Source organism: Castor canadensis, chromosome 14 (assembly GCF_047511655.1).
Source record: "Castor canadensis chromosome 14, mCasCan1.hap1v2, whole genome shotgun sequence".
NCBI classification, from domain to species: Eukaryota; Metazoa; Chordata; class Mammalia; order Rodentia; family Castoridae; genus Castor; species Castor canadensis.
In genome coordinates, this window is record NC_133399.1 from 94,609,307 (window position 1) to 94,633,839 (window position 24,533).

Here is a 24,533-nt window from a genome sequence, read left to right on the forward strand (position 1 = left end):
AATGAAGGACAGGAATACATAACAGTTCATAGTAAGAGATGGGCACTAGTGGGAGGAGGACGGTAAATGAAGACTATGGTTGATGTACTTTCTATACATGTATGAATAGGAAGACAGAAATCTGCTAATTTATTTTCAGAAAGGGAATGGAGTAGGAGGGAGAATAATGAAGGGAATGAACCATACCAGGATATAGTATGTGTGCATGTGGAAATGTCACAACAACCCCCCCTGTATAACTATTACATACTAATAAGAATGTTTTCAAAAACACTCTCCCATCTGAAAGCCAGCTGATTATCAACGTGAATTCCATCCTGTAAAGTAATTCTCTTTTGCCATAACATACTCTCAAATTTCACGGATTAGTTTGTGGTCATCTTTGGAAAGTTATCTGCCTAAATAACATCTCAGCCTAGATTTTTCTTTGTTGAAGGGATTTTTAAAATATAAGTTTCCCTAATAGTTACAGTGTTATTCAGTTTTTCTGTCTTTTCTTTATGTCAGCTTTGGTAACTAGTATTTAAAACAATATTCTCCACTTCACATACATTGTCAAACATTTTAGCTTATTGTTTGTAATACTATTTTACTATTCTTTTAAAATGGGAGCTATGGTAATAAAGTCATTTTATTTCTAAAAAAAGTAAAAGAACACAGACAACAATAAATACTGGCAAGGATGTGAGGGCAAAGGAACCCTTATGGTGTGTGGATATATAAATTAGTACAATCACTGTGGAAAGCAGTATGAAGCCTCCTCAAAAAACTAAAAACACAACAAACATACAATCCAGAGATACCATTTCTTGGCATAGAACTGAAAGAGCTCTTCTCATGAACCTACGACATATTCTTTTTTAAAAAATAACCCAGAAAAATATTTATTATATTTAGGAAATGCTACAATTTTTTTGGCTTTAAATGAACTTTATAAAAATAATGGTTTTCTTTTTCCCCTCCCTCTAATTCCCTAAAAGCTCCTTAAGTACAAGATGCGTTTTACAGATCTGTGCCTACTCAACAGTGTCTAGAATATAATAGGTTTTCCAAATTATCTCTCTGTATATTTTAAAGTGACTAAATCTTTAAAGAAAAATAGGGTATCTTAAACATCTTCTGAATATGCAAAACACATGAAATTATTAACTGCACACTTTTAGTATCATTTATATTTTACTTAAACTTTATTTTTAAACTCCTTAATATATTGAATATTATTAAAGTCTCATGTATGTTAATCTAAATCAGTCACTCACTATGTATAATCTGTCTTTCTGAGATATTCTTCCAATTTAATTTCCATGTACTTCAATCTAAGCTATACATCCTTACCATATTAATCTTGAGACTTTCAAAACATTCCTTTTCCTTAAAAATTTATTTTTCTTTGTTGTGTTAGATATAATTATCACATTCTTATGAACTTGCCTCATCTGTTAAGCTGCTTCAGCAATGTGCCATGGAAGGAATATCTTTTAAAGAACAGAATTTTCTTTTTCTGTTTCTAGAGGCTGGACAGTCATGATCAGTGTCTGGCGAGGGTTGGCTGCCTGCCTCTTCAAGGACTGTCATCCTCTCACTACAGTCTCAAGGAGGAAGGAATAAGGATCTCTCTAGCTCCTCTTTTGTCAGGCCTGACTCCCATTCATGATAGACCCACCCTTGTGATCTAATCACTCTCCAAATTCCCAAAGGCCCTCTACCTGTCACCTTAGGGATTGGGATGCTGTGAATTTGGGGGAAACATAAACATTCAATCCATTCTATCACACAGGATCTTCCATTGTGTAGTCTGACCAAAACTTTTGAAATTTTCCAAAATTTTTCTTACATGTAACCTCTACCCCTCAGTACAGTTTTCAATAAACATTTTCTATTTCTGTATGTTAGCTCATATGCTTCCCTCATAAGGGCATATGTTCAAATCTTTCAAAACCTTATTTAAATTTTAGCTCTGTTTTGAAGACCCTTTTCTCTAAATTTAAGCAAATTCTCCATCTGTCAACTCAATCTATAAAATTCTAAAGCAGTTCCCCCATTTTCATGTTGTGTTAGTGGTATTTAAGGGTATGTTCTATTTAAGCTATTGTGTAGATTTGTGTCCAGTTTATCTTTACATTTGATTTCCTCTCTGTAGGACCCTGGAGCAATAGGGGAAAAATCAAAACAAGAAAAATAACAGATTTCTGAGTTAGAAAGAGGCAGAGCAGAGCTATAGCACCATACATTCATGCTTAGATGCATAAGGCAAAGAAGAGCTAATGATGTTCAAATGCATTAAAGGAAACAAAGTCTCTCTAGCAATAAAATTATTAAGTCACAGTGTTTTCTACAGAATGATAAAGTATTCTTTCAAGTAATGAAAAAAACATGGTATAAATGTTAATAAGTTATGATTATACTTTAAAGATGTATATTTTAAGAAATTTAGAATCTAAGTTGGGAAAATAATCTAGTCTTAACCTTGTCTAGTGAGTGTTTCTTTAAATAGTTATTTAGTAATCCATTTGAAGGAGATGAAAAAGGATCACATTAGGCATAAATGTCAGTACACTGGTTTATTTGGAAAGAATTTCTTCCTTCCTCTCTCTCTCTCCCTCCCTCTCCCTCTCCCTTCTTCCTCTCCCTCTCCCTCTCCCCATTCTCCCTCTCTGCTTTCTTTTTTTCCAGTACCATGGATTAAACTCAGGGCCTTCCACTTACAAGGTGAGCACTCTACCACTTGAGCCACATCCCCTTCCTTTTGTTTTTAGTTTGATTTTTTCAGATAGTCTCTCTAACTTTTATTCTGGTCTCCCTCAAACTGTGATCCTCTTGTCTTTGCCTCCTGAATGGCTGGGATTATAGGCAAGAATCACCACACTGGGTGCTAATGCACCACCACACTTAGAGGATAGTATTCCAAGCTGTATTTATACATATAATTGTAAGTATATAATTATAAATTATATTATAAATATATAAGATACATTTATATAATATACAATATGTATCTTTTATGTAGTATATAATATACTATATAAAATAAAATATTACATATAATTGTTTATATCATATTTTCATTTACATGTGCATCTATTATAAATATAAGTTTATATAATATTAATGTAATGAATACTTTTTCAATTTTGACTAATTTTAATGATACAGCCTATTTCGAGTTGAAAAGTGTTATATTTGCTTTTAAAACACAGACACATGTTAACTTTAAGAACAATCTTCACTTTTCAAAATGTAAAACTGCAAAGTTTAATAGAAAGCACAGGGAATAAACAGGAATTTAAGGAATAGCATTTACAACAAAAGGAGATTCAAAAGGAATTTAAAAATGGAAACCAGAATAGCTAATTTTAATGTATAAGAAAAGTTGACAATTTTATGTTGCTTAAAAACATACTACCACCAGAAAACTCCTCTGCAATGAGAGCTAATTTAATTTCTTGAAAGGTTTATTTCTATAGCTCATATTTCCTTTATTTTATAGGCTACAGCTCTCCAAATAAATTATCATAAAATGGCAAAATAGCAAGGAAAGCAGTTACATCATAAATTGGTAAATTGTTGTTATAAGAGCTCACAGTGTCAGGCCTGGTATATTCTTGATATTCACTGATGAAATCTAACTAAAATGTATGTTTTTCCCCCCTGCATCCTTAAAAGTGGTTGTTATTCTTCTGCCTCATATTGTTTGCTTTATCTGATTGATAAAGAGGTCAGCTACTCTGAACGACCTAAGGCAAGATCTAATTTCCAGGCATTTTTAATAAATCAGAGCCTCTAGATATTAAGAAGAGACTAACACAGACACTGTCCAATATTATTTTGCTAATAATATTCCCCAAGTACAATTTCCAAACCTGAAATGTATATCATAGTTTTCTACTATCCTGATCACGGTCCATCTTCTTTAAATAGTAGACAAAATTCTGCTTCCTTCAAAAGCTTTTCATTAAGTATTTGCATTCTGTAAGTTTTGAGTCAATTTCAGAATCATCTTTCATCCTCGCCCATCACATAAATTTCAATCAACTATGGGAGCATGTTCACATTTAAACGCAATACTTCGACATCATGGGTTTTTTTACAATTAGATCTTATTTCAAGTCGTATATATTACATAGATTTATTTACATATTTGATTTTACGTATACAATTTTGTCTATTCTAAACATCTTCTACAGTAAAGACAGCACAAAGATACAGACCCTAAGAAACATTCTTGTGAGATTGCTTCATTGTGATATATGGCATTCTCTTCTTCAAAAGCATAATCTGGTAATTTCTGGTTCTTCAACTTTCTACTTTAAATACAGCTGAAAATGCTAATCGAGTGGGAGTTGACTCCTGTAAATACCATCTGGTTCCTCAGTTGAAAGAAGACATTTAGTAAAGACGAACTTTCTCAGGCCCATTGTCTTTGCTACCAACCTACTAACATCTTTCAAAAATCCCCAGGAGATAAGTGAAAAGCATGCCTTTCAGGGCACTACACTAAATTATGAGATCAAACTGTCTTCCATTTTGGATTTTATTCTTTGCGGAATGAAAATAAATTGTTAAACGGTATGAAGTTCCACAAACAGAAGGATCTTGTTCTCTAAAAATGTGTCACCACATGGCATCTTTTATTCTAAGCAAGAGCTTCTCAGACAAGTGGTTTCCAACTGTCCTTAGAAATGGTTTCCTCTTCTCAGAGGATTCTTATTTCATGGATATTAGAACCTGCTGTGTTGTTTCACACTAGGTAACCTGAAGAGAAATAGTGAGCTTGAACATATGAAATGAACTTTTCTGAGTTTATTTTTACTAAAATTTTACAAATTGTCATTATTATGCTTTTCAGGTAACTACATAGAATGAATCATAAGTGATACCCTCTCACACAGAAAGGGAAATCTCATGATCTCTTGCTCTTGGTTGCACATTCAATGAGATAAAAATCAGGCAGTCCAACTGCCTGAAATAAGGTGTTTTCCAGATGCCGCTAACCTGCAGCTAGTTGCCAGTAGGAGATGGGAAGAAATGAATTTAAGTCACTGAAGCTACTTATTGTTCAAAATAATTGTTATGGTTGAATAATACTTTTTGGAAGTTCATGTGTGTGGAGGGAGAGATAGATGCTGGTTTCTCACCAGGAATACAATTTCCTACCTTATCTATTTCAATGAAAGAGGCAGGATCACAAATCCAAATAAGAAAAGCCACAGGAAAAAGAAGTAACTCTAAAACACAGAAGCAGTCAAATGCTCTGAAGGAAAATGGAGTGAAATATCACATCAAAGTCTTCTATAGTCTCTTGTTTCTTTTAATCACGAAATGTTTTTGAACTCATGTCTATATATGCCAGAAATTCCAAGAATTCCGCTTCGTACCTGACAGAAAAATCAATAGTCACATCCATAAACAAATGTCATCATAACTTCCCACATCCTATATCAACTGTATCCATAACACCAAGATTTTGTTATCACCCACATTAATAACATTTTTCTCACTGAACATGCTTAGCCAGACTCATATGGTGTCCTAACATGAATCTTCTGCTTCGTACAAAAAAATGCATGTTACATTGTTCACCCTCACCTCCTGGACAGAGTGCAAAGCTAGCCTGATGACCAAGGTCTCTAAATGACCTTGGGTATCACAGTTATAAGGTGTAGACTGCAGAAGGCTTATGAGAAAACCAATATGAAACTAATTGCTGTGAATACACTGGCCCGTTCATCTGAGAATGACTTATAATCACAAATGCATAACAACTGAAGTGAGGAAAAAGACACCATTCTAGAATCGTCTGTTGCCATCTCCCACATGTCAGCAGCAGTCGATGCAATAAGTCAAAGGCATTCGGCAGGGAAAAGCAGGAGAAAGGGACAACTCTAACATGCTCTGAAGGTCACTCAGGGACAAGTAGCCAGACACTTAAGAGCAACAAGTTTAAATGCATCCCTGTGGATTGGTAGAGACTGGATAATTGACGTAATGGATGTCACTGGCATCCTTTCAGTAATTTTCTCTGCTTGCCATCCTTCCATGGACTATTTCTCCAAATAATGGATATTGATTTAGTTTTGATCTGAGTGTCCAGAGAATTTTTTACTGAATTCAGATTTTTACAAAGTTTATCTAATGTCCTGTTTGTACAGGTTAAAAGTTTCACAGGATTTGCTGGCAATAATTACACATTGTCTATAGAAACTCATATTTTTGAACTGTTTACTTTTTTTTTGAAATGTGCAACACATGTCTTACTTCATGGAGTTAAATCAACAGTAATGTCCTTAGACACAATTCCTTATCCAATTTTACTTTTATTCCTCTATAAAGTAACTTAAATAATTAATTAAACTTAAAACTAAACTATTAGTAATAGTAGCTAATGCATGTAAATGCTTCTCAGATGTTAGATACTTTTAAGTGTTTTGCAAGTGGAATTCATTAGATCATTTAAACACTCTTTTTAATACTGAAAGAAATCAGTGGGGTTGGCTCTGTTAATTCCAGAAGAGAAATTAAAACAGAGAGAGATAAAGTAATAACTGACCTAAGATTATCTAGTCAAATCCTAGCCAATCTGGCTCAGGGCCCATACTTTACCCCTTTCCTACAGTGCTTCTTTACCTTAGTGTGGTTGCATCTTCTTCTCAACCCAAAATAGTGGGAAACACACATTCACAGTCATCTCTGCACTACTCAGAGCAGTGTGACTAGGTGGTGGGATGTATATATACCCAAGCATGCTTTCCACTGAAGCCTGGAATTTAATTACATACATTCCTTCATCTTTGCTGATTTCTCTTCATTTGTGCTAATTGGAAGCTATTCTAATTTGACCCTTTAAAATGAGAATCTGTCCTGGTGTCTGGGACTATGACCAAGAACTCTCCAAGGTAAGGGGAGAATCAACAACTCTTAGTATCCTGGAGCAGTGATGTCTTCACTTGTATGTTTGGCAGTTGACAGTACTTTACCTGATATCTTAGATAAGGTTGTTGATTATTAGGGCTTCCTCCATGAGTGTCTGATGTATGTAGTTACACAGGACCCAAAATTCAAAATGACCTCATGCTTAGTTTAATGTCCTACGGTCATCCTCTTGAAATTCTTAATACTTTTATCTTTAAATTTGCTTTCTAAGAAAGATGGGTTAATAAAGTGCATGTGAACATAGCAAATTCATGAAAGACACGTGCACCATTCCTTCCTCCCCATTTGCACACGGTGTTTATGATGCCTCATGAGCAAAACATTCCAGTGGATCATGATGTGTAGGAGTTTAGTGGTACTGAGAGCAAGTACAGGTTATGTATCCCTTACCAAAAATGCTTAGGACAAGAAGTGCTTTACATTTCAGCCTTTTTTGGTTTGGAGAATATTTGCATGTACATAATGAGATACCTTGAAAACAAGACCCATGTCTAAACATAAAATTAATTTATGTACACACCTTATACACGTACTTCAATGTAATTTAAACAATATTTTTAGTGCACCTGTTTCTTAACTGTGACACTTCACATGAGGTCAGATGTGCCATTTTCAACTTGTGGCATCATGTCAGCACTCAAAAATTGGGGGTTTTAAGGCATTTCATGTTTAAATTTTCAGATTAGGGATGCTCAAGTTTATAAGATAAGCATTTTTACATCTATTATTGAGTGAGCAAGTTGGAGAGGGGTACTGTCAGCTCCAAGAGGCCATATTTTCCTTTGAACCATAATGTACCTCCACAGCAAAAGGAAGGTGAGATCAGTCTAAGAATAATGAACCTTACCATGTCTTTTTTTACGCATTGTTATTTCCTTGTATTAGCCAATTATGAACACTGAAAATAATGAGATAGAAGAAACCCAGAGTTTCTTCTCCTTTCAGTCTTTCCTTATCTATATGCTAAAAGTGGGGAGTGTTGATAGAATGTCTGTACATCCAAATGTGAAATAAAATCTACTGAGATATTTTTGTTCACCGCTTCCATTCTTCTAACAAGAACTTTAAAATATTTATGCATGTATGAACTGTGATGTACAAATTATATCATTTTGTGATTCCACATATGAGTTTAATGTTCTTTTATTTGTATTTAAAACTGACATTTCATGATGTAAAGATGTAAACAACATAGGTTGTTAAGAAGCAAATGCAAACACAGCTAACAAACTGAAAAAGAGCTTGGAGAAGAAAAGGCAACTTTAAGCTTAGTACTTTAATGACACTTCTGTTCTGCTGTTTGAACATGGGGCTCCACATTTTCCTTTTTATTGTGTTATACAAGTTATGTAACTGTGCCTTGCACATGAAAAGTGTCTCTCATATTTAATTTTATGAAATGCTCTTCATCTTGTGTGATTTGTTCCTTTATTTTGATAATACAATTATGTTTTGTTATTTATTTATATTTACTCATACCCTGCTCTTTTCACAAAGAATTCAATTCAATTTGTAGCAGGATACAAATGACCAATGAATAGAAGTGCAATATGAATAGCAGGAGATAATTGAGACCAGAAAAACTAAAAAAGTGGTCCCACCAACTGCACTATGGCTAAAGCTCCAAACCAAGGAATTTCTCCCACCCCTGCATTTATAATTCCTCAGTCTCTACCTCTAGAACATATCACAAATCTTCCCATTTCTCTTCTTTCATTAACACTTTTTCTAGTTGAGGCTACCATCATCTTTCTGCTGAATTTCCAGGTTAGTTTCTTTTTATTAATGAAAATTAAGTATAAAATGGAATTTCATTTGATATTTCTAAATATGTATATAATGTACTTTGATCAAAGTCACACCCTTTATTATTCTTTTTTTAACTCCCCCATTTTCCCTCCCCTTTATAAGAGATTTTAGTGATTTTAGTGGGATTCACTATGCTATTCATCCACACATGCACACACACACACACACAAATGAGTTTTGATCATGTGAAAGAGTAGAACTGTAAAGTGGAGAAAATGTTGCTTCCCCATCATTTACTCATCTCATTTTCCTTACCCTGAATTTTCTTATAATGTTCTGTGTGGGGAAGGTGGAACATAGTGTCAGAGTAGAGATGGAAGATCTTACCATTTTCTAATAATCTTCCTTTGAAAATCTTGTGTATTTAGATGCCCCATCTCACTGTCCTATGAAATTTAGATTTTTAGAACCGAAACCATGAATCAATTATTTTATATTTTTCTTTCATTTTCAAATCATCACATCTCACTACCCCCATAAGATAACAAGTTCCTCTGCTTGTATGGGAGAAGGAATAGCAATGGGTAACAGAAAATATGGGTCAAATGTGAATGAATATACTGAAAAAATCATTCTGCCATCTCCCACACAATAACAAATTAATTTTCCATGTCTTATGTGGACTTAATTTTTCCAAACTCAAATGTCTGTATTTTCTAAGGCAAGCTATTTCATAAGTATCCTATTATTTTGAAATTCATTGCCCTTTCTTTATGTCCCTGTGTTTTGTTCTTGCAACAACCTATGATACATGATGTTTTCAGTAAAATTTTTCAACCACTTTTCCTATGTGGGATTTTTTGTCCTCTTTCATTTCTTTCTATTGTTATTATAGAGGTTGTTAACTGGATGTTACCTAATAGAATATTAAAAATTCCTTGAAACTCTTAAAAATTCCCTTTCTTTTGCCTAAAGATATTTTGTACAACTACAAAGTCATAATTTCCATGTTACTCTAGAGTAAGCTTTTGAGTTCAAATCAGAGAGAAAAAAATTAAGAAATCTACATTCTACAGAATGTCTCCAGCAATTAGGAATAGGCAGTGCTCTCATGTCGTAAAGACAAGTGACAAAACAAACAGCTCAGCAACCATCAGCCTGGCAGATGTCAGAAGCCATCCTAAGTCCATAGACCACAGTCTTCCTTAATTGTTTGTGGGAAACTGGCTCCAGGACATCCATGGATACCAAACTCCATGGATGCTGAAATTCCTTATACAAAATACTGTTGTGTTTTCATATCACCTTCTACATCTTTCTAAATACTTTAAATTGTTTAGATTACTTATGCTATCTAGTGCAATACAAAACTATGCATATGTTAGTTATATTGCATTGTTTAGGGACTAGTGACCAAAAAAGAGGTTACTTCCATGTGAATAATGATGTATGATAAAACCTATGTGAGTGTAAAATCTTTATCAACAAGAAATACTTTTCAAAAAAATGTGACAAGAGTATATTGTAGCATAGTTTAGTTGACGACATTAATTTTCACTTAGTGAGTGATACCTAGAATAATGTTGTATCCTCCAAATGATTGTGTTTTGAGAAACAAGTGAAGGAAATATGAGCCTTGATTTTCTTGCAGAGTAGTATGCATGGAGAAGTCTATGCTCAAATCCTATCAAGTTAAGTGTAGAGTGCTTTAAGAAATAGAACTGAACCTCTACTGAGAAGGACATAATGTATATTTGTTCATATATTCTGAATCTACGTGAATAGGGGAAAGGAATATTGGGAAGAGATACCAGGCAACTATAGAAGAGTCCACATCCTCATCCTTTGACTTTTCAAAAGTAGAAAAAGTTTGTTTCCTTTTATTTATGCTCCACAGAAGAAATTAGCTTGCCAGGGAAGGAGACTGAAGCTCAAACAGTGGAAACTGAAGCTGAAGTGGATGGGTAAGAGAGAAAAATCAAAATTGGATCTCTCAAGTTAGGGAAGTGGGCACTGGGGAGGTTCTAAGGGTTCTGCATAGCAAAGCCATCACCAGATGACATCCATGCTCACATAAGACATCAATATTCATGCCATGACAGTTAAGGAAGCGGCAATTACTGGCGTGTATAATCACACAAACCAGTATGTAAGGTTTTTGCCCACTCACTCTAATGTCTGCCTGCCTCCACAGGAGCTAAAATTTAATACAGGGAGGAGAAGGAGCCTAAATACCACATACCTCTCCAGATAGGTTCTTTCTGTAAAGTTAAGCCATTGCTCAAGAATAGAGGAAGAGATGAAATTGGAGTTTTCAACTGGATTGAACTTATAATACTGGAAATGAAAGGAAGGCTTTGGGGTCGTCCTAGAAAGCTGTTAAGGGGTTTTGAATTAGAGATTTTGACAGAGCACAGTTGAAAACAGAGATTGGAAAAGATAAAATTTCAGACTGCTCCATTATCCAGTTACATTTATGTGACAAGCATTATAAAAGATAATAAATCTTGCTCATGTACTCGTGCCTGAATAAACCATACAAAAACAAACACAAAGAAGAAATTTAGAAAATCTATATACTCATCCATTTGAATGCTAAAGATTTCACATAATCTCAGTCTCCAAACTAATTCATCAAGTGCTTAAGATACAATGCTAGATTCTTCCTCCGGGATTTATTTTCAGACAGTGCTAATAATTGTATTTTTTTTTTGCAACAGCCCACTAATCTACAATTCAAGTTGCAATGTCAATACCCTAGTTCTTAATAATCTTATCTCTAATAGTTTATATTTATCTGTTAGTTTCTTGTGAATGATGCTACAGAGTATTCTCCTTGCTAAATTTTAATTTTATTCGCATAATTTTTTAAATACCACATGAACCATTTTGGTTATGCTGAAAGAATTTGAGAAATATATCTGTGTGTAGGTCAATCTGATAGACTTCAATGTGATTCTGTAACTCATAAGGAAACATAGAGTTATTCTATATAATTTCACTTTGTAAAAACCACTGAGCATCTAGAGCAGTATTTATCATCCTACAAGATAAGCTCAATGATTGATATGTAGCCAGGTGTTCTCATTTATCAATGCTTACATTACTAATCATAGCCTGGAAATGGGAGATCATCAACATTTAGAATATCCAACATGTACTCTCTAACAACAACAACACAGCCCCTTTAATGAGCTGATTTTTATGAATATGGAAATAGGCACCTAGAACTACCCTATATTTTGGATATGTCCATGAACCATAGGACCAAAACCTTAAATCCACAAAGGAAGCTCACACCTATAATAACACTCATAATAACCTACAACCACTATGTCCCATGGGAGGAAGGTAGTCTTAATATAAACCAGAATGCAAAAATAGATAAACAAGGGCCTTCAGTGAAAAAGTTAATAATAAATCTGGATGGGATCAGTTTCAGGTTGAAACCAGACTTCAGGAGAATGAGAGGGTTACAACTATAACACACAGTTGACTCACACTGATCCAGTCTCTGCTGGAGAATCTTTCACTCTGTGAAGGGGAGCTACTGAATGAACTGCCTCCACTAGGCTCTCTCCCACTCTAAAGACTGGACATTAAAAGAGAAGGAATTATGACTACTGGTCAGGTAAGGAACTATATAGCTTAGGACAGCCAGAAGAGATAAAGGAAAAATTCTGAACATAGTAAAGAGTGCAAATGCCCCAAGTATGTGTGACCAGAGGGTGATCAGGTCCCATATTTAGTGACTTCAGTTTGCTTTAGAGACCTGGGTTATCCCCAGAGATAAACAAGAGGTGACTGCTAGTATTTATCAGTGTTGGAAACAATTAATCCAAAGAAATTGAAAGACTAATTTCAAATGTGAATTTACAACATCCAGAGCCTAGTAGATGTTTGGCATAATAAGTTAAATAATTTATAAAACATATTAGACTAAATTTAAATATTTGGTTCAACTCAGATTCTCAAGTGTCCTTCATAAGTAACTGATGCAGTGTAAATAGGTTTTCCAATACATAGACATAGAGTTATTTATATAATTTTACTTTGTAAAAATCATTGGGAAATAGAAATTAATTTTTGGGAGATTCTGTTTCTCTAAATCAATATTTTTCTTAGTCCTATCTTTCCACAACTCTCTATTAGTGGTCCCTCAGGGATTATGCAATTACAAATATCTATAATAATATTTTCTTCTTTTTAAGTGACCTTTTTTGTTCTTGATTTACAACTCTCAATTAGCAAGCAATGGTACTGAGATTAATATTATTGAAGATTCAATAGGAGCTTGAATTCTATGATTTTGATTCTTATTTCTTTATCAACCTCATTTATTGACAAATTTTTAAGCTTTCTGCTTTTAAATTAAAAAGAAAATTGTTTTGAATCACATAAAACATACTTCTTCACCTAAATTATTTAAGATACATTCAGATCTGGACTTAAAATTTCATATGTGGGGCAAATAATGACAATAACATAACAGACCACCAGGTGGGTCTCACATTTGCTCCTTATTATACAACTACTTCCAGGCATAAGAGCACGAACCAAACAGAGGGGTCACAGCCGTTCCTGGTAGTTCTTTGAATCACAGGTGTCTGTAAAATACACTTAAGTATGTAAGCAGTGACACATTTTTTTTTAAAAAGACTAGAGTAGAAAATTAAATGATAGGTTTATAAGAATTCACAAAAGTATTACAATGATAGCCAACAAGAGATATTTTATTTAAGGTATACAAAATAAAAAAAACCAAATTATTCAATGTAGTGTTATTTGTAAGCTAATTATAAAAAGTTGAAGGTTTAAAATTGCATTTCTAGCAGTTTGCCAACCAAAATAGTCTAATGGACCCTCATTTGTAATCATGCAAATATCCTCTATTAAGTATTTTTTTTCTTGAGCTTGGGAAAATAGGAAGAGGTAGAGATAGAGAAAGAGACCTCACAAAAGAAAAGCTAATCTTCAAGCCAGAAGCAAAATAAAGGTACTGATACTTATCCAAAAAAATATTGCAATCATATTAGATTAGTAGCATCTCTAACATGGAAAAGCATATGTAAATTCCCTGTAAAAAAAAGCATCATAAAGACCTGTCAAATGCAAAAGTTCCATCTCTAGCAATGGGAATTATCCAACAATAATGAACTCTGGATAAAATTAAGAAAAAAATTCTAAAGCAACTATAGAAGGACCAAAATTTTCCAGAAACTGGAGATAATACTGAAAGTCCAGGACTTTCTTCTTCTTTTTTTTTTTAAGACCAAGTAAGCCCCAATCTTACAGTCTTAAGGAATCAGAGGATAGAATTGAATGCTACTGTAGCAGCTGGAAATGGAGAGCAAAATTAAGAAAAGAAAGAGACTCAAAGAAGAAACCCATGAGTACAAATAAAATCTATCTAAATTTTTGAATGGCTTATAAATTATACACCTAAAAGGTAGACTTCAAGCAGAAAATTGAGGTTAAAACAACTGCACAGAGATTTTACCAACTGCCATTGTCAGAAAAGACGTGCATATTTTTAGTTCAGCCAAGTTATCTGCTTAAAAAGAAGTAAATCAGCACTCCTAAGAAGAATATAGGGGAATTCATAGTTATTACCTATAACATCTAATACCCACAATGTAGTCCAAAATTACATCTACAACAAAATTAGAAATAAGGGCAAAATAGTTTCTGCTGGGTATTGAGGGGGGAGAGAGGGAGGGGGCGCAGTGGGTGGTAAGGGAGGGGGTGGGGGCAGTGGGGAGAAATGAGCCAAGCCTTGTATGCACATATGAATAATAAAAGAAAAATGAAAAAAAAATTACATCTTATACAATGAAATAGGAAAATGACTCCCACAATCAAAAGACAAGGAAGTAATGGAGATCAACCCAACACAGTTCTAGAATTATTTTTAAGGTTTATTATTAGTATGCCTTTGCCTTTGTTGTATATTAGTGGGATTCACTATGACATCTTTATACATGTATTTAAGATACATTGATCTTATTTATCCACCATATTACCCACATTTACCCCCCGCCTCCCTATCACTGGTTCCCTCCCCATTCCCTAACAGCTCTCCTGCTACTTTTATTTAATGGGTTTTTTATTCAAAATACTAGGGAAAACATGTAATGCTTGTCTTTCTGCATCAGGCTTATTTTGCTTACCATAATAATCTCCAGTTCCATCACTCATATCAATCAGCTCGATTTTGTTCTTCTTATGTACCTTGTTGTCTTCATTCCTTCATCTGTTGATGGGCACCTAGAATGTGCTATGAATTGATTATTGTTAACCAATGATTATAAAACAACCATTCCATCTATGTTTAAGGACTCCAAACAAAATGTTTGTAATGAATGAACATATAGGAAATATCAGCCAGGAAATAACTATTACATTTAAATTTTAAATTCAAGAGCTGAAAAAAAATAAATTCAAGAGCTGAAGAATACAATAGCTGAAATAAAAAATTAATTTGATGAAATTAAAAGAAAACTGGAAACTACAGGAAGGAGAGTTAGTGTAAATGAAGACAGACCAATAAAAATTACACAATCCGGGGAGTGAATAAAATTAAAAACTAAAATGGCAAATATAGTACACTTTAGACATGATTAATCCTTTCAATACATAGAAGGATTTGGATAGACTCCACCTAGGTGGTCAGCAGATGTGGGAGCCGATATAGTATTTTCTCCAATTATCTCTGAACTCTGATTGCTTTGCTTTATTTCAAATATCATGTTTTAACAGATAATGAGCAAATATAAAGACATATTCCAAGGTCAAAGGACAATGCTTCTATTATGCTCATTGCACTTCTTTTAATCCCAAGAATGAATTTCAAAACTCATTTAGGAAATATCAATGTCACCTTTGGGGAAAAAAAAGCAATTACACTTGGACTTTTAAATCTTTAGTGATTTACTAACTTCACCTTTAATGAAATCACTCTTCTTTTCTCCAAAAGTAGGATTGACTCAGTCCTAAAGCCTGGGATTTTATCAGGGACAGGTATCCAGTTACATTAGTCAGAATTGCTAAGACATCTGCTCCAGCCAGTTTTGTAGAGTCTTTCACTCTAACTAACTTAGTGTGTAGCTCTTTGGAATTATTGTTTCTCATCCCACCCACCCTCCAGATTTGAGAGTTTATTGGGCTCATAAAATCTCCTACCTCTTGTTTGCTTCCTGTCCTGTAATTTTCACTTCATTGGTATAACATTCATAAATTAATAAAATTGTAACCTAATTCACATATGGTAAACATTTCTAACTTTGACAAGCCCTTGAAGAATTTTAGAGAGAAAATTTAAATGAAAATGAAAGAATGAATTATCCTCTAACATAGAAAAGGCTGAAGAAAAAGGATCTTAATTGGTATCCTTTTTTACAAATTGTAAATTAAATATAGAAACATTTTGAGATTGCTTTTCTTCCTGGGTCTTCATTGAAATAGAGAGCTACTAAGAGTATTTTATTTTATTTAAAAATTTCATCTCAGTTCAACAATTTTATAAATTAAAAGACAGAAAAGAATCAGCAAATAGGAAAGCTATGAGAAGGTGATGAAATATATTTTGGAGAAGAAAGTTAAGGAAATATTTTTGGGTAAGAAAAGATTTGTAAAGTAAGATTAAAGGATTTAAAGGATCATCTCAGAATAGAAAAAGATGGATGGGACAAATACCAGCTCAGAAAACTTGCAATGTGTATGAGTAGGTATTAAAAAGTATATTAAAAATGTGGTTTAGGAAAAGATGTGGCTGGTGTATTTGATTAAATGGACTATAATTTTAGATCTAAAGAATTTTCTAAGGTCAGAAATTAATGTACTGATGTAAAACTAAACCCTAATTCCCTATATCTATAACAACAAGGTTAACTTAAAAAATCTGGCTTAAAGGAAAGATTTTATGCTTTTTCAAGATAGTTGCTTATGTTTTTCTGCAGATTTTGTCAGGCTTTTGACTTCTTAGAAAACAGAACCTTAACTGAATCAGAGTTCATTTAAATACCTGTTTATGTCAAAGACTTTTAAATTATAACTTTATAATTATTGAAAAACAAACAATTATTGTAAGTGATTCTAATACATCTTGCCCTCCATATTTGCGATTAAAAGTATATGTAACTATATGTCTAAATTTTATGTAAAGGTTCTGCAAACATTTGCAAAGTAAAAAAAAAAAAATCTGTAAACTTAATATGTGTAAAATAACCTGCCAGTGCTTTCTTTTATACAAAGTGCGTTGCATCTAAACATTCTACACATGAAAATAATCAATAAAACTTTTGTCATTTCTGTTATTTGTAATCAGTACTATTCAAATAAAAACAAAATGCCTTTTAGGCCGTGCTGCTACTGAAGACATGGCCTACAAACATTTGTTTTAACTAAGTGAGTATATAGTTAGATTAGATACATGACAGAGAGGTAGGCAGATAGATGACAGATGATGGATAGATGATAGATAGATAGATAGACAGATAGAAATACAATCCACTTGTACATTAGGAAAAAAGGCAATTTGTAGTCACTGGCACTGTCCACCTAACTTGTAAAAAGTCTAAAGTTCTGGTTTTACTACAAAGGAAAAAACTAAATTATTATGTATATATGACACCTGTGTAGCTGTGATGTTAAATATTGTTGGCTCTTTTGTATGTTAAATGTATTGACGTTCCTTAAGCAAATAACTTTCCAGAATGCAAAGTTTAGGAGAACACTTTGTTAAGCCAGTGTCCTACAAATTAAAATTGTTAGCAATTATAACCTTTTGACATCTTTTGTCATGTTTTCCTAACTATGACAAGGAGATCTTAGTGGTGCTGTTATAAATCTGTGAATCATAATTATTATCCTAAAATGCTATATGCAATAGAAATAACCACACTCTTTTGTTAATTGCTAAACTTCTTTCTCTTCTAACTCTTGTGTCATTTGCAGTTTTAGTCCTCCTCTGGAGCGTTTGCAGTTGAGCTCACAGAGATGACTCTTAGTAGTACTTATTTTCCAAACAAGTTAGCCTTCTAAACATTTGCTTTTGTTGGTTTCATTTTGAATTTTTCTTGTAAACCTTGGTAACTGTTGTCTGCATTCTGCAGAAGTACAACTTCTAACAATAGCAATCTGAGCATCACTTTTGAAATGCTAGGATATCAGCTTCAGAACAGACAGAATTAGGCTTAAAATGGACTCCACTTAAACCCAGCCAAAGAACCACTCCTTCTAAACCTCTTAATTGCTTAAATTTGGCTAAAAGTGTCTTATTGGCACTGACTTTTACCTGACCTATCTGTTACTGCCCCTCCAATGCGGAATCAGATCAGATCACCCAGGATAAAGCTTATCCCAGCCATAAAAGAACATTAAATAGAAAACACATGGTGGTTTACCAGGGATTATCTTTAGAAAAAAACTTTTCAGAGAAAATTTGTTCAGAAAAAACTGTTCAGACAAGGAAGAAAGTTATCAGAATCCAAAATGAGTCACTGAATTGTTACTTGTGACACTCAAGCCCTTCTAGGAACCTGTGACAGAAAGCAAACTCATATTTTTGGCCAAGACTTTCTGCTTAAGTAGAGACAAAAATGACTACTTCTACTGGCTCCAAATATATCATTTTAGTGGCCCATGCTCATGGAATTATTTAAAAGGAATCTCCTATACAAATAATTTAATTGAATGTTTTCTGTTTTTTTTTACTCCCTCTTATATTCTGCTTTATAATGCTGTTTCTACTTTAAGGTTTAAATAATGGGTTCTTTTAACCTGCATACTCCAGCTATTCCCCTTCTCCAGTACTGGTTAATCACTGGTCAAGAAACCTACAAAACCAGATTGGCTGGCACTCTAATTTCCTTAAGACTGATGTTCAAGCATATGGGAGGAATTTTAACAAGCACTTAAACTGTTTCTGCTTAAAAACATTGACTCCTTATTCAGGCCCACAAATTAACTAAAAGCAGGTTAAAAGCTTGGTATCCCTCACTCCATTTTTGTATCTGTCTTTGCTCTAAGCCATTCACCTTGGAATCCAGGAAGGACAGTACTGATCAATAACATCTTTATAACAAGGGACGGAGGAAAGAGTCCCCTACAAAAGGAAGGACAGTGCTTCCATCGGACAGGCTACCTGCTGAGAAATAATGACTTGATCAGATTGTTCCCCTCAAGTGATTACAGCAATAACAACTTCTCCAGAATCCTTCCATAATGATCATTCAGGCCGTGCTTTAACTAAGGCTGTTTAATAATTAACGTGTACCTCTCCCGTAACTCCCATTTCTTTTTGGTATTTACACCAAAAGCTCATGTCTGTACCCCAAAGACGGCTTGAGGTAGATTCCTTTCCCCTTCCCATGCCAAGCTCATGAAGCATAATAACTCTCCTTTTGCTGCTCTTCATCATTTATAGAGGTGAGAGGCCAGACCTGAGATGTGGAACCCCTGGTGTTGGACCTGGGGTCCTTAGTTTCACTTAAGGAATTTCCAAGAAATAAATCTAAAATAGATGCATTATAGCATAAATATTATAAGTTTAACAAATACAGCAATTACTTTTCGCCAATTCTTGTCCTATGTGATTTGCAAAAATTACGTTATATAATTTTCAGTTTTAGTTTTACAGGTAAGGTAATTGAGGTCCATAGAGGTTTAGTAAAATGCTGCCTGACGTTGCACAATTAGGAAGGGCCAGAACCAGGATGTGCACTCACGTAACTTCAGGTTAGCATCCCCAAACTTCAGGATTCATGCTGTTCCACATCTTGTAGGTTCTTTTCAGCACTAACTTACTGGCACTTGAACTTAATCAGAATAATGTTCTTCATACATTTTTCCTAAAACAGCAATGTCACCATGCAAGTTCCTAAATAGGAATCTGAACCTCTTGTACAGTACCTTCATTTATAACATTCTTGCGGTTAGGTAGGTGTCTGGTGCAATCTCTGGGAAAACACACAGTTTTCCAGTTTTACTTTCCTGAGGGAGAATGTCAGTGTGTTTTCTGTTCGTCTCTTGGTTTGACATTTGTAGTTTTCTCTAGACTATAATCTTGGAAAAGAGCTTAGAGAAAAGCATAAAATAGTTAAAATCTTAACACAGAACAAAAATGAGATCTGACCAAAAAGAAGATACTAGCAGGATATTGATAAAATATTTAAAATGGATTGCATTGTCCCTGCCAGTAGTTGAGCCTTATCCAGTAATCCCAGAGGTAATGAATTAAATAGAAGAATTTGTGACAAGTGATTTAAAACAATATAGGTTATGTCAGGTAGGGCTTACATATTAATGCTATATTTTAATTATTTCTTGATACTAGATTTTTTTCATAAAATGCTTTACTTCTTATATATTGCAAATTATGTGAACAAAGAGATTTATTTTTGTTTTCTTATCTTTTACCTTGCCTCTTATGTAGGAAATGAAACAAGAGCTATAACACCAAAAAGAAGATTAAGGTTAAAAGAAGGGCAATTAATCCAGCACTTCTCTGTCTTTTATTCTATAACAGTGCTTCTCTTCAGTTTCCAGTAGTGCACACAAAGAAGACTGCTCACCAGAGGGAACTACAAAAAGGAGAAACATAAAAGGAAAGCATGGTATAAGGACAGAAGCACCTATATATTTTCAACCTTAAAAAGTAAAAAAGAACTGGTGACTCACACCTGCAATCCTAGCTACTCAGGACATGTACCTCAGGAGGATTGTGCTTTGAGTCCAGCCTGACGTAAGTTCTCAAGATAATATTTCAACCATTAAAAAGCTGTGCACATTGGCATGCACCTGTCATCCTAACTACATGGGAAGCATTAATAGAAGAATTGTGGTCCAGGTCGGTCTTGGCCTAAATGGAAAACCCTTTTTGAAAAATACTTCAAGCAAAAAAGGATGGGGCATGGCTCAAATAGTGTAGTGTCTATCTGGCAAGTAAAGATCCAAGTACTGCCAAAAAAGAAAAAAATAAAAATAAAAAACCAAAAACCATGTAAACGGATACATTTGGAGTGAATTACATTTGGAATTTGTCTTCAGTATTCAGAACTGTGTAGAACCCACTTATATAGATCCATTCACTAAGCAGAGTAATAGAGAAAACAGAGAAATGGATAGTTTATAATAACAAATAAAATAATTCGACTTAGTATTGAACTCAATTTCCATTTATACCCCATAAAACTGTGTAGAAGCAATAGAAGGAAATAAGAATAAATGCTAGCTTCTCTGTCTGCCTGGTCTACCTCAAGCTCATCTTTCTCCCTCTGTCTATTGAACAAGTAGGGCTCTTGAAAAAAGGGTAAGGTTGAGAAACTTCAGAATTCCAGTTGACGTCTTTTATACCACTTCCCTCTCCACTCAACCTGTCTCTTATATCACCTAATCTTTTATGCCACTGAAGAAAAATAAACCAAAGACAAAATCTAGAAGTTGGAAAACCTCAGAGAACTTGCACCTAGATATTCCATTAAAAATTAATTCTATGGACTAACAAGCAGCTGCTGTCTTGGGACTGTGGAATCATTCCTTTTTACCATGGTCCATTCATTACTAATTCTAGGTGATCACTTGGCTTACAGAATTCAAGCTTCAATATTGCTAAATATTCAGATTTTTCTATTAAAACCATAAATCCATAAATATATATGAGTTATTGTCATTGCTATTGTTTTAAACTAATCTCATTCATTCCAACAATAGTGACCACAACACTGTGACTGTGAAACTCAAAAGAATATGTATGGAGAAGTTCAACTAACCATTCCAACATTGCCAGTTTGTGAACTCTGCTCTGCATTTTCACACCTACTTTACAAATGAGGAAATTGACACCCCAAAACACAAACATATATTCTCATTTCAAATAGAGACTTATAGGCAGTTCATAAATAAGAATCTCAGAACTCCTAACCTTTTATTTTAGTGGTTTTTGAAACCTTATGCATCACCTACTTCTGAATGCTATAGCACATTAGAAATAAAACAGATGTACAAAGGTTTAGAATAAAATGTTAACTTCTTAGTGGTTGAGAGTACCATGTCAGGAGATAAATGGTATAATATATATCCCACCTCCATCAGCTCCAACTAGCTCTATGAACTTTGGGAAGGTACTTAAACTCTGTAATCCAGTTCCCTCATTGCCAAAGGAGGAAAAATACTATCCTCCTCATTGAGTTGTTAAGAAAATTAAGTGATGAAATACTTATAAAACTACCTGGTTTATATTGAATCAATAAATAGCTCCCATTGCTATCTAGATTGTGATTATTATCATCATCACAAATTTCCCATGGCTATAATCCTGCAAGGTCTTCTACAACCTCATTCAGCTCACGACACTTGTGTTGCAAGTCCTTCTCAATTGCAGCCAGTTTATTTCATCCTCAGGGTTTTATATTGGTAGTCCCCATTGCTCACATCCTCATTTCATTGGGTCAAGGCTCAATGTCACCTTCATATTTATGCCTTCCAAGGCTACTCATGTTAACTAATTCCAGTATGAAATTGGATTTTCCTTTTCTAAGAAGCTTAAAATTGTGAAATAACTTACTTATCTATATCCTTTTGTGGTCAGTCTCTGTCTCCCACCCTTGCATGTAACCTGAAGGTAATAATATCATTTGTCTTATTCATTGCAATAGCCTCAGTGTTTGGAATACTGTGTAGTGTAAACTATTCAATAACTGTTGGCTGAATGAAATAACAAACGAATGAGTGTCAAATGAAAACTTGTTGATAGAATCAAGTGATGGACAAAAACTCTGAATTACATGGAGCCTCTGAAGGTGTTAACATGAAAGCCAGGTCTGTCAATTGACAGTGACCTGTGATTTCAGAGCCAAAAGTGTTTGGACAATTTTATTTCTGGATATGCCGGTGATTTTGCTTTCTACCAAAGACAAAGTGCTTAAATATTTCTTTAGGATCCATAAGCTCCTTTTAAAAAATATTTTATCCAAATGAGACAATATAAACAAATTTGTATAAATTGTTTTAAAAACTGTTTAAAAGTATTTGATACTTTTAATGCTCTCTTGAATGCTAATTCTTATTTTATAACTTCTTTTCACCCACCAAGTTTTCAAAGATGTCGGCATTTTTAGCTATATCTGAAAGTGATTAGTGCTAATTGCATTACATAAAATCAATATTATTAAACAGATCTTGAAAAAACACTACTTGTTTTTTCTATTTTTCTTTTATATTTAATTTTTTCATAAAAATCTGAGTCTTTTCAGAAGACAAAAGGTAATGAAGATTCCTTAAAGCAGCAAAAGTCATATTACAGGGGACCCGAGGATACACAGCAAGTACTAACTCAGTAAAAGGTTATGTGACTGCAGAATTTCTATTGTAGGACACTCTATCCAAAAGAGAGAGCCTTCTGTGACATCATTCATCAAGCCCATTTGTACAAAAGAAAAAGAGCATTGTCGCCATCTAGTGTTCATAAATTATAAGACAGAGATGATGTTTTCCTCTAACAGCAGAAATTTCAACTGCATGCATCACAATAAGAGAACAGCAACAATACCTAGGGTTCAGATTCAATGCACAACTCAGCCTCTGAGTTACCTAACAAAGTGTTTTCATTTGGAAAGACTAGAGCTCAAAGCAATTGGTTACCAATTACAATCAAATAGCAAGACTTCCTGTGCAAGTAAAGACAACTAGTCACTGACAAAAGGGAGAGAACTTACAGAGATAGAGGCAAAGGCCTCTATAAGAGGGATAGAAGCCTTCGTTTAAATCCCTGGTATGCTAGACATCTCTTGGATGCTACTCAAGTTAAAACAAGACAACAACCCACAAATGTCGACTCTGAGAACTTTTCTACTTATTGCACCTGACTCTATTCCCTCAAAGGACCAGAGAATTCCAACTTGCCTTAGAATAAGCACTCACTATGATAAAAACCTGAAGCAGATGTACACTGTGCCTTTTAGGTTCTGTTCCACAGCAGCCCATTCCCACAAAACTACAGGACTCTTCAGTAGGCATTTAGATCATTTCATCAGCTCTAACTCTCTAGGATGGACATCAGAGAGAAAATCTTGATTGACTTATCATTTAAATGAGAGCATGAGAAAGTATAGTCTACAGATATTCAGCAATATCTGTTTCACTCATGGTAAATATTTCTACACATCTAGAGAAAACAAGACTGAAGGACAACAATGTATATTAATATATTTTCTCTAGCTCTGGTTTAATTGAGATATGTACCTGCACTGTGGACCATTGTGTATCAGAAGGAAACTGCAGAGCCAGAACACTGCTCCTTGATGCCAAAATACTGCTAAATCCATCTGGTTTTCTATATTACCTTAAAAATATTAAATCAGGTATATTCTACCCTCAGTGAGACAGTTAGAAACCAAGTGAGAACTATGTATGGAAAATAAATGTGTCAAGTTGCTCTATAGTAGGAAGTTTTACACATTTTCTTAATAATTTCATTTACTTAATCATAACAAATAATGGGTAACTGTTTCCTAGTGAATATTTTTCTTCCTTCACATTTGATTTCCTTTCATGTTTACAAATTAATAATTGAATGCAAAAACTACAGCATCCTGAATCAGGTAAGATTTATAAAAAAATTTTCATCAAATGCTCACAAAAGTTCTTTTCAGGATTTCCTCCTGTTTATTGAGGTTTCAGAGGGCTCTATAACAAAGGAACTATAGCTTCTTTGGCCAACAGGTACAGAAAATACATCTTTGGTTAGAAAAATATGAGCTTATTCTCAGTCCATCCAATACCACATCATATATATTTGGATCATTCAAAAGCAGGATGATATTCCAGTTAAGAACTTAGTGTCTGAAACCAGATGT